This window comes from Paramormyrops kingsleyae, chromosome 2 (assembly GCF_048594095.1).
Source record: "Paramormyrops kingsleyae isolate MSU_618 chromosome 2, PKINGS_0.4, whole genome shotgun sequence".
NCBI classification, from domain to species: domain Eukaryota; kingdom Metazoa; phylum Chordata; class Actinopteri; order Osteoglossiformes; family Mormyridae; genus Paramormyrops; species Paramormyrops kingsleyae.
This window is the reverse complement of record NC_132798.1, coordinates 581,843-598,379: the sequence shown is the minus strand read 5'-3', so window position 1 is coordinate 598,379 and position 16,537 is coordinate 581,843. Positions and strand designations below refer to the sequence as shown.

Here is a 16,537-nt window from a genome sequence, read left to right as displayed (position 1 = left end):
TGCATATAAAAGTAATATTCTACTGGTCACCCTCTGAAAGCATCTCGGTAACCAATACTCACCATTCAGACTTATGACTGTAATCATTATATATGGGAATTCCGTATAATTGAAAGTAGAATTAAACGTTTTACACGCAATACCTAAGAAATGTTTTATAATTCAACTTATATTTCATACAAAATAAACTGAATCAATCTTTTACGTCCTATGCACGGCTTCTACCATTCTACGCTGTTTCAATAGGAGTTCTCTCCTGAGCTGCGGAAAAGACAAACTGTATATCGACATTAGTACACACACACAAATTAAAATATGAAAACAAATGAAATACAAAAATAGTATTACCCAGCATTGCACTCGGAGTTGCTAAAAATGTATTCTTTACATATTTTATAGGCTTATTAAAATTATATTTTACTTGTATAGCTTATATAAGTTATATACATTTTTTATGTTCGTAGGAGACTTTAGCTGCTTTTGGCCTGTGGGCAGGGACGGATTATGGGTTGTGTGGGCCCCTAGGCAAAACGTTCGCGAGGCATGCGCACAACGAAATCACGCCCCCTTTTCGTGCCCGAGGAACCGCCCATCGATCGTCTTAACCTGCGTTGGCGTTAGAACTGTCTTGTGTGTTTTTTCGTATTTGTGCGTCTTTCAACATTCATTCATTTTTATTACTTTATTAAATCCATGTATCACACTTTATTAACAAGTATGTTAAAGGTAGGATGATTAATTATTTCAGTCTATCGAGAAGTTCTGCCTGTAGTTTTAACGCTAGTAATACAATGTGATAAGGTATTTCAGACTAACAGGCTACACTACTCATATTACATGACATTTTCTTTTAATTGTTACTTATTTACTTTAGGACTATCCGCTTTCAGTTCATAAAAATGACATTAGCGTTCATTTTTCAATGGGGTAGCACATATCGATACATATATTTATCAAAACGCGCTACAGTAGGACAACTCGACAAGGTAGGATAAATCCTCAAAACACATTTATGAATTACTTAATAATATCAACAAAGAGAATTGAATAAATACAAGATCATTATTTTCATTTTTGTGAAAAACAAAGGGTGAACCTTGAGCTGATCAGCTATCAAAGTGGAAAAGAGTTGGCCGATGAAGCTGATCACGGCTCCAGAGAGAGACGGGCGGCATGATCTTTCGGCCCCACTGTCAGCGCTGAAGATCTTCGGCCCGGAGGCACAATGTTCGACTTTTTTTGAGTAGCCTAGTTAGACATAAGCCGTAGTGCACTTTACAAATATGCCGGAAAATTTAGTCGTGTAACCCACCTGCCCCATTCGCACGTCTTTGCATTTAAAAGAAAATCTTGCAAAAAGTAAAATAACCGACTTACAAAATAAAATAATCGACTACAAAGTTTGCCAGGATTCCAGTTGAGATTTCGGTCCATACAGCCAGTGCGTGTTTGCTGCTTCACCATAGACAGCTTTGTATTATCTATATGCAGTTAACAACTAACACAAATAATTATGCACGTCAAACATGATTATTAAACAAGATCTGTTTTACGGACCTTTTCTTTTATATTGCATTATTCATTGTTTAAAGTTGCTGTTTATTAAATCATTGTCATATTTTACAATGTTGACCTAATGGTCAAGCAGATTTACAGACTGGGGGGGGGGGAAACGTACTGAAAAAGCGACTGAAAACTACGTTTTATCCAAAAACTAAAGAAGATCTTGCAGTTACACATTGTGGATAATAACCCCCGTCTTGTAAAGGCTTGGGGGAGGTTTACATGAAAGAAGGCAAACTTTGGTTATGTGGGTTAAGCAGCTGAGTGTTTGCTTAGTACACGTCCTTCTCCAGGAGGATCCCCCTAGTAAAGTGGGTTAAGCAGCTGAGTGTTTGCTTAGTACACGTCCTTCTCCAGGAGGATCCCCCTAGTAAAGTGGGTTAAGCAGCTGAGTGTTTGCTTAGTACACGTCCTTCTCCAGGAGGATCCCCCTAGTAAAGTGGGTTAAGCAGCTGAGTGTTTGCTTAGTACACGTCCTTCTCCAGGAGGATCCCCCTAGTAAAGTGGGTTAAGCAGTGCAAGTGCTTTGTCACAAGAATTTATCTTTCTAAAGTTTAATCTGAATCTTTTTTGTCTCAGAGAAAAAGACAAAGAAGTGCTACACGGTGTGAGTTGATAATATGTATATATGAGCACTATTTAAAAACATCACAGTATGACAGTTTTGTAGTGTTTTATTGTTGATTAGTATAATATTTAAATAGATTTAGATTGGCCCAGGCAGCATAATTTCTTTGATCACTGGCAAATTAAAAGCTACTGATCAGAGCTTAGTTTTGCACCTGAAACCAGACCATTAACCTTGCTGATCAACTGCTAGAACATGAATTTGTACCACAGGCATTTATATGAGAAGTTAGGATTTACTATGTTAGTCATTTAATCTTTCAGGAAAGTCTGGATTACACAGAGCAAGTCAGTCTGACCTGTGATGGCCTGGCTTTTTTCTTTTATATCCCAAGGATGCAGCAGCGCTTGATTACCCACAATGCTGCTGTGCTTTCAAGCACTGCCTGATTACAGCAGGTAATCAGTAACCAGCTCAGGGATACACATTACTGAGTATAGCTTGTTTGTGGTACTGTTCATTTAATAAGTAGTAAGCCTTGTTTGGTGAAACTGTTGTAACCCCAGTTATGAAGTGTTTTCAAAACAGGGTGAACTTCAGGCATATTATTTGTTGAATACAATAAGAGTCATTTTGTTTCTTTAAATAAAGATAAACATACATAATTTGCTTAAAACTGACTTAGTAATTTGTGTCACAGACACAGTGTTGCATGGGGCAGGCAGAAACAAGGGTGACAATCCACTGTCGGCTCACGAGACAAGGGGTTTATTTAATACAACGAGAAACACACCAGGGAAAATAGAAACTAAACAGAGCACTTAGCTACTTAGCACACAATGACTTACTGAACACAGGCAGGCACTTAAATACACAGGAGCACCAGGGCAAACATGGAACAGGTAAAATTAATAATCAATTGACCAATCAAGAGAGACACAGGAACAATGAGAAACAGGTGGAAGTGGAAACACTAAATGAGCACAAAGACTAGGGAACTATAACAACCACCAAGTCAGAGAAGCACTAGAGACTAGGGAACATAACAGAGGGCTGACTACAGTAGGAAAAAATAATCAAAATCAAACAGGACACAAGCAGGGCTAACCAAAGCAGGAAAGCAAAGAACCAATAAAAACAACAACAATCAATAATTAAACCAAACAGGTGAGTCTGGCTTTGAACTCTTGACTGTAGGGTTACAGCCTCTGTGCCACACATTCAAACCTCTGAGCCATGCAGCAGTCTGAGGAGCTGGGGAGCACTCAAGGGTTAGACAGGGAGTAAGACATGGCCAAACATGGTAGAGACATGAAGGGTCGGGTTGGATGGATACTAACCCTGACAAATTTATGTATTATTAAAAAGTTAATTTTTATTTGCAACACATTTCTCTTAACAGCAGGCTGGTTTAATAGTGAGAGTTCAAATACCTCACTGTCATTGTTTGTGTGTTTGAATCCCACCCCTGCTCTATTTTCCACATTGGTTCGCTGCTTTCTGAGAAAACCCTGTAAGTCATTATGGAAGCTGAGCAGTTCTCTTGGGCGGTATGACTTTACCACTTGTATTGTTTTTTTACTCATCCCAGACAAAATCATTTTTGTTGACTTCTGGGTATTTTCATGCATTGCAACAAATCTATTTTCTTTGGAAAAAGGATAATAATTTGCTGCACCCCCCCCCCCCCCCCCAGTCAATAATTATTTATTTTCAGTCTGGTTTGCTAGTTTGCAACAGCGCCATAAAATGTTTATGAGCAGGCTTTCATAAAATGTGTCTGAGGTTTTGCACAATGGAAACATTCCCTCTGAGTATCAGGTTCTCCAGGTACTGGTAGCCTGTGGAGAATCTTGTCGCCACCCCATGAATGTAGAAACATTCAGACGCTTTTACAAGGTTGGTAGTGGCTATGTGAATATTGAAGCCCGGCTCCTAATTTTTTAAATCCACAAGCACTTTGACCGGCAAATGGGAAATAACCAAGCTGGATGTCTAACAAAGAGACTTGCTTGCAAGTGCATCTCACTCACCCTGTAATAAATTTCATTTGTAGATTAGCTTCTCTCCTATTTTTGTGATATTACAGAAATGGGTTTTTGCTAAATTCATGAAGAGTAGCAGGTGGTGCTCTGCATGGTGCACAAGGCTATGTTAACAACTTCACAATCATTGTAATGACACTGGAACAGTGATCTCTGTCCCCCACTGTATAATGATAAATCATTTATTTGCCATTTGCACAAGTATAAATACAGGTACACTGGAGTTCCCCTCTTCACCTCCCCCATTTTGCTCACCATAGCTTGGGAGTCACAGCACAAAGTCAGGCATTGTGAGGTGTCTCTGGAGCTGGCAGTTATTGGCCTTGCTCAAGGGCCTATGGACATATGACTGTTGTGTTGAGACCAAGGCTTAAACTGGCAACCATCTGATCCCAGGCACAGAAGCTTAGCCCACTGAGCCACTCACCCCCCAGTACAAATGTTTGATAATAACTGTACCATGAGTTTTACATGTGGCAGTCTATAGAAGCCCCCTAATTTGCATAACTCACCCATCATCACACATGCTTTAAATGGTGACTGATAAAACCACTATTGCAGGAAACCCTGGCTGTATGGTATCAGTTACAGTATACAAACATATGATGAGTTCCCCCAGATACTCTCTACATTTGGATTTTCTAACAAGAATATGTTCATCTCTCTAGTTATGTGGTTTACTCATTCATGAACCTGTGAGGTACAATCAGCACTTGGCTGTGGACTGGGGCAACACAAAACCTGAAAATGATACCACTCCCTTGTCTACAGTAATAGAGATGAGAGTCTGATAATGCTGTTAAAGGTGGGAATCCCTTCAATCAATGTAACATAAGAGAAAAAGATTGTAAGACTGGTCTATAGATGGCAGTGTTTTAGTCCTTCCAAAAAAAAATGAATTTAAACAAAATTATAATTTATGCTATTTATAAACATGAAAAGCCTAAAGTGTACAGCCGGTGTAGGTAGTGGGGGTGTGGGATGTGCTGGATTGATAATTGTGCTCAGTGTTGAAGTCACAGTCATTAGAAAGTAAATTACTTCATCTGTTACTTTGGGATTGAAATCTCCTCTGATTTAAAGCTGACCACAAATTCTCCTAAGCTGTCACTTTCACCGCTGAAGGAGCTCAGGGTATACTTTGATCATTTCAGTTTTCCTTTGTTTTGTGTCTGTACATTGAATTTAAACGGTCTCATATGCAGTTGTGTTTTTCATTCCTATAGATCATGTTTTTTATTATACTATTGAAAAAGACATTTAGAGAAATAAATATGTCCATCCAGTACAGGTTTATGGCATTGAATTTAATTTTAGTATTTTATTTAGAAAGCAAAACAACTTATTTAATAATATTTAACCACAGAATTTTTAAAAATATATTGTGTCTACAGATAAAATCCCCCCCCCCCCTCCCCCGTCAGCTGGATTTTCTGTGGCATACCCTTTACTAAGGCTTTGGTGTGGAACCTCAGACTCTGTACAGCAGTAGGGGACCAGGCGCTAATACTAGACAAACAAAACCTATTCAGTGTGTATACTAGGCAATATGGTGGTTACCTCAGCAAATTGGCCTGGTGATTGTCTGAGGTGTCCCATTTATGGCTGAACACCACAGTTGCAATGAATCATGACGTTTGCTTGTGGACTTGCTTTTTGTCTTGTAATTTACATTTCTGCAACTCTTCCAGTAGATGGCTCTCACACCAATGAAACTGATAAATATTCCTCCAAATACAATAAATAATAAATTGTCTAATTTATGTTAAATGTACACTGATGTATAGATTTTCTTAAAATTCTTAAAATGTATCCTTTCAAAGATGATGATGATGATGATGATGATGACATTGCTTTTTAATATTATCAACAGTAACACTTTACCTCAGGGGGCACATAACTTACTCACTTGCTACTCAAGTACAAATCATAAACATATACAGTGATCCCCCGCTATATCGCGGTTTAGCTATTGCGCCCCCACTATATCGCAGATTTTTCCCCGACACGTCACAGTTCTCTGTGTATCGCGTACCTTGCTTGTGGTCACTCGTCATTATTAAGATGTTCTTATTTTTACATATTCAATCACGTATACAGCAAGAGAGAGAGATGTGCATATGCATATATATATTAATTAATTTCATACAGAAATATACTGTAATTTTATTTAATACTATAAATATGTAAGTCTATAAAGTTGAAAGTACTAAGCAGTGTGTATTCTGTAGCCTGAAATTTGTCTAGCTTACCCTCAGATCCGCGTTTATCTTCATGGGGGTGCTTGCAAGCACACACATACACAGGCCTATGTTCTGTAATCTGTTTCCTTTACACCGAAGGGGTCTCCTAAAGCTGTGAATTTTATCAGATTACTATACAAGATGGGATATGGAGGTGTGTAACCCATGAAGGCCACATCATGTTCGGGAGAATATGGCTTCCCTTCAGCAGAGTGGAACACGTAGATATGCATACAGTAATTAACATATATTATCATATGAGGCTAGGTTTTAGCTTGAGGCACAGGGTTGTTCAATTGTCTGCTCTTTACAAGTACCATTTCTTGTATGAAACCACAGTACCGGTAAACGAGCTGATAAATCTGTCCCCAGGCTTCAGTCCCACTCACGTTTCAGGATTGTGAAGCTAAGGCAGGGGTGGCCAGTCTTATCCAGAAAGGGCCGTTGTGGATGCAGGCTGTTGCTGCAACTACCTAATTAGATTACTAATTACAGGACTGATTGGCTGAGGAGTTCTCAAACCTGGGTTTTAACAGTCTGCCTAAAGGTTACCCAAACACCTGCATACACTCTGGACCTCGCGGATGAGATTCCCTGCCATACACCCTGGACCTCGCGGATGACATTCCCTGCCATACACCCTGGACCTCGCGGATGACATTCCCTGCCATACACCCTGGACCTCGCGGATGACATTCCCTGCCATACACCCTGGACCTCGCGGATGACATTCCCTGCCATACACCCTGGACCTCGCGGATGACATTCCCTACCATACACCCTGGACCTCGCGGATGACATTCCCTGCCATACACCCTGGACCTCGCGGATGACATTCCCTGCCATACACCCTGGACCTCGCGGATGACATTACCTGCCATACACCCTGGACCTCGCGGATGACATTCCCTGCCCCCCACTGGTGCTAAGGAATGAAGGCACCTGAATATTGAGCTGCCCTGCATAAGCAGATTCCACAACAAATACACACTCTTACTGGGCTTAGCGATGCACTGAAGACCCTCAGCTGGGCCCCCACTAACAGACTTTGAAGAGGAAAGTCTCATCCCACACAAAGCTGCCCTGTGCTATCATCAAATTCACATCTGTGCAGTATCCTAGGGAAGCAAGAACTAACATTTTAGCATTTCTATGCAACCTCTGAATGGATCGAGTGATATTTGTCCCCGGCTCATCCGTCAAAGAGAGTACCAGCAGATGGTCAGCAGATAGAAGCCCTTTGAACCTCAGAGGGCATGAAGCTGCTTTCTGTTGAAAGGGGGTGTTTTCAACATGTTTATAATGATATAAGAACGGGTAGGTAGGCTTTTTTTTTTTTTGAAGGGAATGTGCCGAGTGTCTCATACCTTCATACAATGGGCAAATAATTGGCCATGTATCATATTGTGATCAACCTGCAATGGTCATGCTGATGTTAGCCATTTTGACTGCAGCACAGCTGATAGTTTTAATATAGCTTAGGTTTAACATTAATATCAGCCTAAAACAAACACATTAACAAAGACAAAATAGGCTTTCTTTCTTCAGTGGGGCAGTTTGTTGCATCTGCGGAGGAACACACACAATTCTATCAGGTGAAATATAATTGTACCTTCCATCCAATTATGATACTTTTTGCTGCGCTATTTGATATTTGCCTCCCTTTGCTCCCAAAACTGATCTCCTCGTGCCACCAGTCCTCTCAGACGAACCCCCTGCTGCCGCGTGAGCATGTGCTGTGAGGTTGACGTGCCATGGTGCCAACTCCCCAGCAGGGGCTGTCACCCGCCGGTGCGGAACCACGGCGTCATTCGGAAACACTGAGCTAGTAGTCTCCTCCATCCACATTTCCGTCATTTCCCTTGTGCCCCAGCAGCTGCATGTCTCCCTCGCTCCTGGTACTCAGGGCTCACTGGGCCTAACTGGGTAACTGAATGGGTTTAGCCCATTGAGACAAGTCTGTCTGATGGTACCTGTTATCCTCACTTATGGTGAGCATGTAGCTTTCATGGTCGTCTCTGGCTGAGGCTCAGTTTTACTGATTCAGGTAGCCTAGGTTGTACAGTGCAGCAGATTTAGTTTTCGCATTTCTGCTGTGTCTTTGGGAGGGACAGCAAGCAAAAAGGTCTTGTTTTCCCCCATCAGGGATGGATGGGGGCTGGGCAGAGAGGTGAACGGCACGCCGTACACATAAAACTGAAAATAGTGGAGCCTGTTTCAGCAGTGAATATGTTACCCAAAACTCATTTTATACTCCCTGTGTGTGTGTTCATAAATCATATGTAATCATACAATGAATATTGCTAGAATGTGACTCCCTTACAAAACGTCTTGGATGTTTTCTATTTTCCTAAATTGAAGAGTAGTGATTATTGGTATATACTTAAAGTCCTTCATCTTTCCATTTAATGCATCTGAAGTCCTTCACTGTGAGGTTGTGAGATAATCCAGCTTAAAGTTTATGTTGATGTCTTGCATTAATGTCCGCCTTGTGAAAATATTTACCGAACAGCTGGGCTACATTTCAAGCCTGTTAAACTTCAAATCTTATTTTTCCCAGTGGAAAATAAACTTCACGTTCCCTTGCAATGATGGGAAAGCATCAGTTTAGTGAGCTGCTGTTACTTGGGCGTGGTGACAGGGGGGATTAGGCAAAAATACCCTGGATCTGTGATTGTAAAGTCAAAGGCACATTTTGGGAGCAGTGGAGTAATGTATTATGTCACCTGAACTACGAAACCTTTGTAATTCTCCCTAAGCTAATAGATCGTTATGTCATGTACTGACTCATTATAGTAATTTAAAAACCCTTGTTATCATTTCAGAGAATAGAGCTGTTAATTTCTCTGTTACGTTCTAATTCCAAATACCTACAGGTATAGCCCTGGATTCATATTCCCAGGTTAATTCACCGAGGAAAGTCTCTTTTGTCACCATGAAATATGTAGTGAATTAATGCTGGAGCTGCAGTTTCAGGATGTTAGACTCTCGTTGGAGGTAACCCTGTTCACACCATGCAATGAAAGCACACATTTTTTTCCCCTGTTAAAAGTTAATTTTGCCAGCCTCTTCATTAATCTCCTGCAATTTCCACAGTTGGTAGGACTTGGAACTACTTCAGTCATAAACCTTCTTTTATATCCTAGATTTTTACCTGTGTGGTATATATCAAAAAGCTGGAGGAAACGCAACTAACAGATTCAAAGGGAAAGTATAAAGTCATCGATCTCCTGATGTTCAGTGCACGGTCTTAATTGGCCATGTTTTATGGTTTTACTTCTGCAGTCTCACTCTTATCATTTAGGATATTGTTATGCCATATCCTAAATGGGGTGGCACGTATAGTTAAGTTCCTGGAATAATGTATAACATGATGGAAGGTCACGGATAAAGGACAGTTTGTTCTCTGATTCATCATTGTCCATTAAGGAAAATCCCTCCATCACAGAGACCGTGTTTGTCACTGAGGTACTGTACCTTGCTTTGACTTTGGCTTTGACTGTATGCTAGCAGTATCTTTTGCACAGTGACTTTCCAGACTAACTTTTCACAAGTTAGTGTCTGAATTCTCATTTCTAGAGGCTGCATGCAGTGTCAGCTGCCAAATAAATGTTCACTTAAATACCGCTGCATAATCATTTGGGAGATTTGCACATGTATCCACACCCTTTCAACAAACATGTCACACACAATGCAAATGCTGAGCTTTCCTGCTCAGCAAACAGAGCTATGCAAGCAAGTAATTCAGCTTGAATTACTGAGTATATTTGATTAATATTCAACGGTTGTATTATATGAACAACCTTCAAGATAAGCTTTGGCAAGAGGCTTGCAGACCTTTTGATGTGTGTAGGATGTGGGTACTAGTATTTTAGAGGATGTTGACAAAATATCCTAAGGGCTGTATGCAGGCCTGTTTAAAGAGTAGGAATCCAGCTAACTTTAGCCAATGTTATATGAAGGTCTTCTCAAAGCTGGCAGAGAACATTAAAGGAACATTATGTAACATTAAAGGAACATTATGTCTAGAGATACCGATAGTTGGCCGATATAATTGGTGTATCAGCTAATACAGCAACAGTAGGCTCATAATTCCCTTTAAAATGGTAATCCATATTGCTCTGCACACCCGCATAGTAAACAGTTTTTAAAAACTCTGCTGTATGGAGTTATTTTAATGTTAGTGAAAATGACGTTAGAACTGCATTTTGCAAACATTGCTACTAATCTACTAATTCAGCACAACAAATTTGATTGTTCACCTTAAGGCAAGACAGTGAAGAGTTTCTGAATGAGGTACTGCCCAATGACGCTAGTCTGTCAGTAACGCAACGCAAGCCTTTGATAAGAAAAGAAAATTCAGTGCAGACAGTGTGGAATCAAAATTATGGAGTTTATCACACTTCATGCTCAGTGCTTCTGTATTATGAATGTATAAGATATATGTAGTTATAAATAATAGCGCTCTGGTTCTGTTGTATGCCAGAATTGTTGTTTTTAACTAAAAAAATAAAGATTTCTCTTAAATACTCTAAATACAATACTCTTAAATACTCAATGCTCTAATACTCTAAATTCTCTAAATACTTCTTTTGGAGTATAATATTTTTTTTTGTTTGTTTATTTAGGTGGAGGGTCCTTTTAATCTTATTTAAGCAGAACCTCCCAAACGATCAGTATCAGTGTCAGTTTTCAAAATAATTGGCTGTCAGTATCAGCCAGAAATTTCCTTATTGGTGAATCACTAATTATTTCCATGTTTTTCATCTTAACGAAGGTTCTGTCAATGTCAGCACAATAATTTTTTTTACTTTTAATGTTAAATGTTAAATGTTTTTTATAATATATTATATTATTATTTTCCGAAAGTCCTATATGTATATACTGCGAAGACACGGCCCCGCCTTAAACCCATGAGCTTTGAGGTATAAACGGCAGTGTGCCCCCCCCCGCTCTACCTTGCCCTTCATTTGTGTTTATATTATCAGTCTTAGTTGTAGTGGTACAGCATTCTGGGAACATCAGCAAAGTTCGACACTTTGGACATTTCCATACTTTGATCATACCATTCGGTAAAGTTCCCAGAATGAAACATTTTGGCGAGGAATAAAAAAGCAATTATCCTTGTGGACCGTTCAGAGCTCTGACATTAATCCTACTGAGAAGCAGTGGGACATTTGGAAATCTGTACTGTATGTTATCACTCGAAGACTGGACAAAAATGAAAGTTGTATGGAAAACTTTCCAACATTCCAGAATATTTTTTTTCCTCTTCAAGGTGGGTCCTCTTTTACCCAGCTTTGACTTCCAGGGTGATGGATGGTAATAGGGAAAATTTGACTTCACATTCCAGGCTGGGTGGGATTGTGATGATCAGCAGCTGACTGGCGATGCACCCGTCCGCACTGGGCTTTCGGCCGCCTGTCTCGCATCTCTCACTTTCTGAATACTTGCTATCAGCATTTGTTTCCTTGCAATGAAAGTCTGTTTTTAAAAAGTCATGCTTAGAATTCTTTGAGTATTTGGATTTTACATTGATTGTTATCTGGAAAAATATAATTTTTTGATAGCATAAAACAATACAACTTAGGGCATTTCTTTAGAAGACTGGCTTCTTTCAGAAGGCAATAGATAATGTTAAATATAGTGCATGACTCTTCATTGTGTAATCAGTTCTATTTTCAATGAATTCACTTTAGATCTGTGCCTGTGAAACACAAGCCTGTATTTATTCCCGTCTGGCATGTTTATTTTTGATTAAGCTGAAAGGTGTCATTTCAGGACCGCATAATTATCCCTTGTTGGAGTTCTGCAACTGCTTGGGTGTTTGGCATGTCTCGATCAGGGTTTAGGGGATTAGCCTTGTACCCATCATGTAATTACACGTGTTCTGCACTCTGAGCCATGTTGTAAAGATCGTTCTCCTCAAGTGCCATTACGTGGCATTCCAGTGTCCTATAAACAAAGGGGGGGTGGAATGGGGGTACAGATTCTTGGCCTTGTATTGAAGCTACTCATGTGAGCTGCGATGATAGCAGGCTCATTCTTGATTACATCGCTATCCACATTGAAAGTGCATTATTATGTCGTTTATTTTATACAACAGTTAGGTAAGAAATCTGATTGGACAAGAGGCGTTCTATGAGTGCTGTTATCAGAGTACTGTATAACCACACTCAGACATTTCATATCAGATGTATCACTCTGCTTTACAGATGTGTCAAAAACCCTTAATAGAAACATACAAATAAATGATGCAAAATAGTTGGAATATTTGAGTTGCTAGGCAACAGTCAACAGTTGGCTGGTGAGAACTATTTTTTTTTGCAGAGGCCCGTAAATGTTTGAATAAATAATCAAGCAAAGTATTATCTGTTGTGGCTTATTACTGTTACCTTATAAATGTTGCTCAATGAACTGTTAAATAAAAGCAATCAAATACTCAAATCAAGACCGTCACAAACATGACTTGTTTGTCCATTAGGTAACTACCTATGTCATTAAGTCTATCAGTTGGCATGTAAACATCATTATTATAGCTGATGTGTTGCATCTGGCTTTACAATTATATTTCTGTCTTAAAATGTGTATTAACATGGAGAACTGTGTGGTTTCCTCCCCCGGCATTGACAAGTAATTAAGGATTCCATTAATGTTTTATGAAAGCAACATATTTAAAAAAAAAAATCCACAAAATGTTTCGTAAGTATCATCCCATTGGCAAAACTACATGTATGTTGTACAGCTTATTTTGTATTATATGGGCAATTACATGACTTCTGTGAATGGCTTGTGGATTATTATATTGCTTAGATGTTATTCTCGAATGCATTGCATATTGCCCCATACAGCTGTGGAGTTCAAACAGTTCAAACTAAGAATCATTAGAAGGGTCAAACCATGGGCGTAATTTCCAGGGGGGTTAGGGGAGTCATGACCTCCCCAAAAATCAGATCCAGCCAATATAACCCCCCCAATAATCATGTTTCCCCTGTAATGGGTGGAGACCTCGATGTTCCAGCCAAAGTTACGCCCTTGGGTGAAACGGCAAAACCACTTGGTTTTTGAATTTGCAACCTTACGATTCTGTGCTGCTGTGTTACTATTACTGTGATCTATGCCCATTCAAAGCATCATTTCAGTTTAGTGATTGGGGATGTTTATGACCGCAACATATGTTTTTGTATTATATAAAGACGGCGTGAAAAGTCCCATTTTGTTTCCGTCATTGCTATTCAATGCGACGATCCTTCACTACATCTGACCGCAGTGTTTCACACAATTATTCCTGAGCCCCTGTCCTCAGCTTTAAACTCAGCCAGAAAGCTTAGTGATCTGCTTCCATGCTTCCTTATATAGCCTTGTTAACATCTGGAAGAGCAGTTTAGCTTAGATGGGCCTTAGCCTGCCTAAAGCATTGAACCCATTGCTGTGTGCTGCATTAATCATCTTTGTCTTCAGTTAGTCTCATCTATATTATATGACAGACTTCTGAATTATTCAATGCGGCACTTTCTGAACTTGTCAAACTTTGATCCATACCATAGCAACCATTGCAGAAACTTCATGTTTGCAAATCTGCAGTTTAACAGATCCTCTGTGTTTACAAATTCAAATGAAGAAAATTTAGTCCGTTACTAATGACCTATGGTCAACGTTCAGTGAAATTTTTTTTTGGCAATGGTCAAAATTCAGCTTTGTTGATAGTAGTATTATTTTTACTTAATACATCTGTTTAAAATTACATAATTTATGGCATAATACAGAGTACAATGAGAAAACAAAATTTAACAAATCAGTTTGGTGGGTTACGGGTGAATGGCAAAAAGGTTTCACAAAATGACACATCAGGGGGTGCAACCAGATATTATGTTTTACATTTTTTTTTCCCAAATAAAACCTTCATAAAGTAAGAATTCAATTGTCTTAGTTACCCCGACTGAACAGTACATACTGTATTTAACTTAATACGATTCTGTGACTGTAAGTTCATTTTTTCAGTATATTTTTTCTGTTTTGTTGTAAAACACGATTTTCGTAAAATGTGTAAAATTATAACATAGTTTGACGTTTCATAGGCTTTGTCTTAACACCTCCCATTATCCGACGTTCTGCCGGCCAGTTTGTTGGATAAGCGAGACTCTACTGTACTAGGCTCATTTGCTCATTTTGCGCCACCTGACATTTTTAGATTTTGAGATACAAAAATGTTGAAATTGCATAGTATTTCAATGTATTGAAAATATTTTCACATTAAAGATGTTCCAAACAATGACGTTAGATTTATTAAAGGATTTTAAAAAAATAGACTCGGACAAAGAAATCTGCTTGTCATGTCATTCACCTTTGTATATTATGTGCGTAATAGATGGAGAATAAACAACGTGTAATGCAAACCTGCAAAAAGATCCAAGTAAGACCTTGCAGCTTTACTGTGGATAATTAATATCCCCACGTAACCCTGTAGTGGATATGTGTTTGGAATGTAGACAATTGTGTGTGTGTGTGTGTGTGTGTGTGTGTGTGTGTGTGTGTGTGTATGTGTGTGTGTGTGTGCCCTTCCATACACTGGATCTAGTCCAGTCCATGAGCTTCTGTGACTGTAAGATGTGAAATGATTTGACATGTTTTAAAAGAATAAATGAAAAATGTATAATGTCAGTTCTTTTGGTACATTTCAAAAAACCAAAACACAGATGTACTTTATTAAGATTAATGATGTGCATAGATGGCTGTGTAGCGAGTCCTTTTCTGTTTGTTAGAGCTATCCTGGTATCTGTTCTCATTTGGGGTGAAGGCTGCCACGTCAGAGGGCGTCACTGTAGTGGCTGATGGCAGCAAGCGGAAAGGACCCTCAGTAGTGCTTCTTAATACCCCATGGTGGAATGAGCAGGCGATTAAACGTGCTCCAAGATAGGACTTTAGATAAGTGTGGAAACATTTGTCCGGATGCCGGCTTTTCGGTACTATACAGATGTTTACTTACGCCCATAATTTGCTAAGAAGATTAGTAGTGCTCCGAAAATATTAATGGGTGGCGTATTATGATGCCCAAAATCAGTAATCTGTATAAATGTGGCGTATCTTTATTAAACATGCCGGACTTGAAACTGCAAAAAGTACCGCCACACCGCCAAGGTCCTTTTACCTTGTTTAACTACAGTATCTCCTCTTTTAAAAGATGCTGTGGCTGCTGAGCTGTCCCTCTCTTCACCACCACTTCAGTGTTTATCGCTTCCATTATATACCAGAACAGTAGCATGCGGCGTGTTCCACTAACTGAATTTAATAAGCTTAAGGATAAGCCAAATTTATACAGATTACCTAACTTTTGGATGTCACTGTACACATCTCAATATTTTAGGCATACTAATCTCCTTACCAAATTGTGGGCGTAAGTAAATGTCCATATGTACTGAAAAGCCAGTGTCACAAGTGTTTCACTTATCTAAAGCCCTGGTAATTACTGTGCATATGCCATAGAATCGCGATTAAATTGCAATATGACGTCGTGCAGCCCCACCAAATGTTCTCCAATTTTGCCATCATCATCTTCTTGTCTACTGCCTGTAGTGGGTCCAAAAGTCACTGAGAAGAACACAAACTTTAGATACATAACGCAACGAGAATCAAATGGAACACGGGAGCTTTTACAGCAGACTGGCTCTCGGGGGAGCACTGAAATATGTCTTGCATCTGAAGTGAGTCATCAGATTGGAGCTGTTGCCTACAGAAGCTCAATATCATGACAGTATATATTCGGGATCTGCTTGAAATCTTGTGTTTTTCCACTGAGCTGCTTTTTTATTTAATTAGGGATTTTATTTGGGGTGGGCAAATTGCACACACATAAATCTTATTAATGCACATTCCTACATATAATTATTTTTCTGCAAAGTTATTCAGTTACTCGGTCTGTGAATACCTAGCAGATTTTCTACCATCAACCAATATAGCTTATCCATTTTGTAATTCCTTATGGAAAAGCTCTTTATGACAACTTGCTTGTGAAAAGTATTGAACTGAATCAGGTTTGATTGATTGAGTTTCTACGTGACAGTGTTGGTTGTGTATGTCTCTATATCTCAGAGATTTCACATGAAATCAGCTAAGCTCAC

The 16,537-nt window shown here is 39.3% G+C and overlaps 1 protein-coding gene across 1 annotated transcript in view; it reads left to right on the top strand.

Moving 5' to 3' along the window:
* The first annotated feature begins 3,188 nt into the window (after window positions 1–3,188).
* The window catches only part of dab2ipa (DAB2 interacting protein a), a 165,506-nt gene continuing 152,157 nt past the window's right edge, over window positions 3,189–16,537 (top strand). Inside the window, exon 1 of the mRNA XM_072703040.1 lies at window positions 3,189–3,298. The gene's annotated coding sequence lies outside the window, so the exon portion shown is untranslated. The remainder of the gene's footprint in view (window positions 3,299–16,537) is intronic.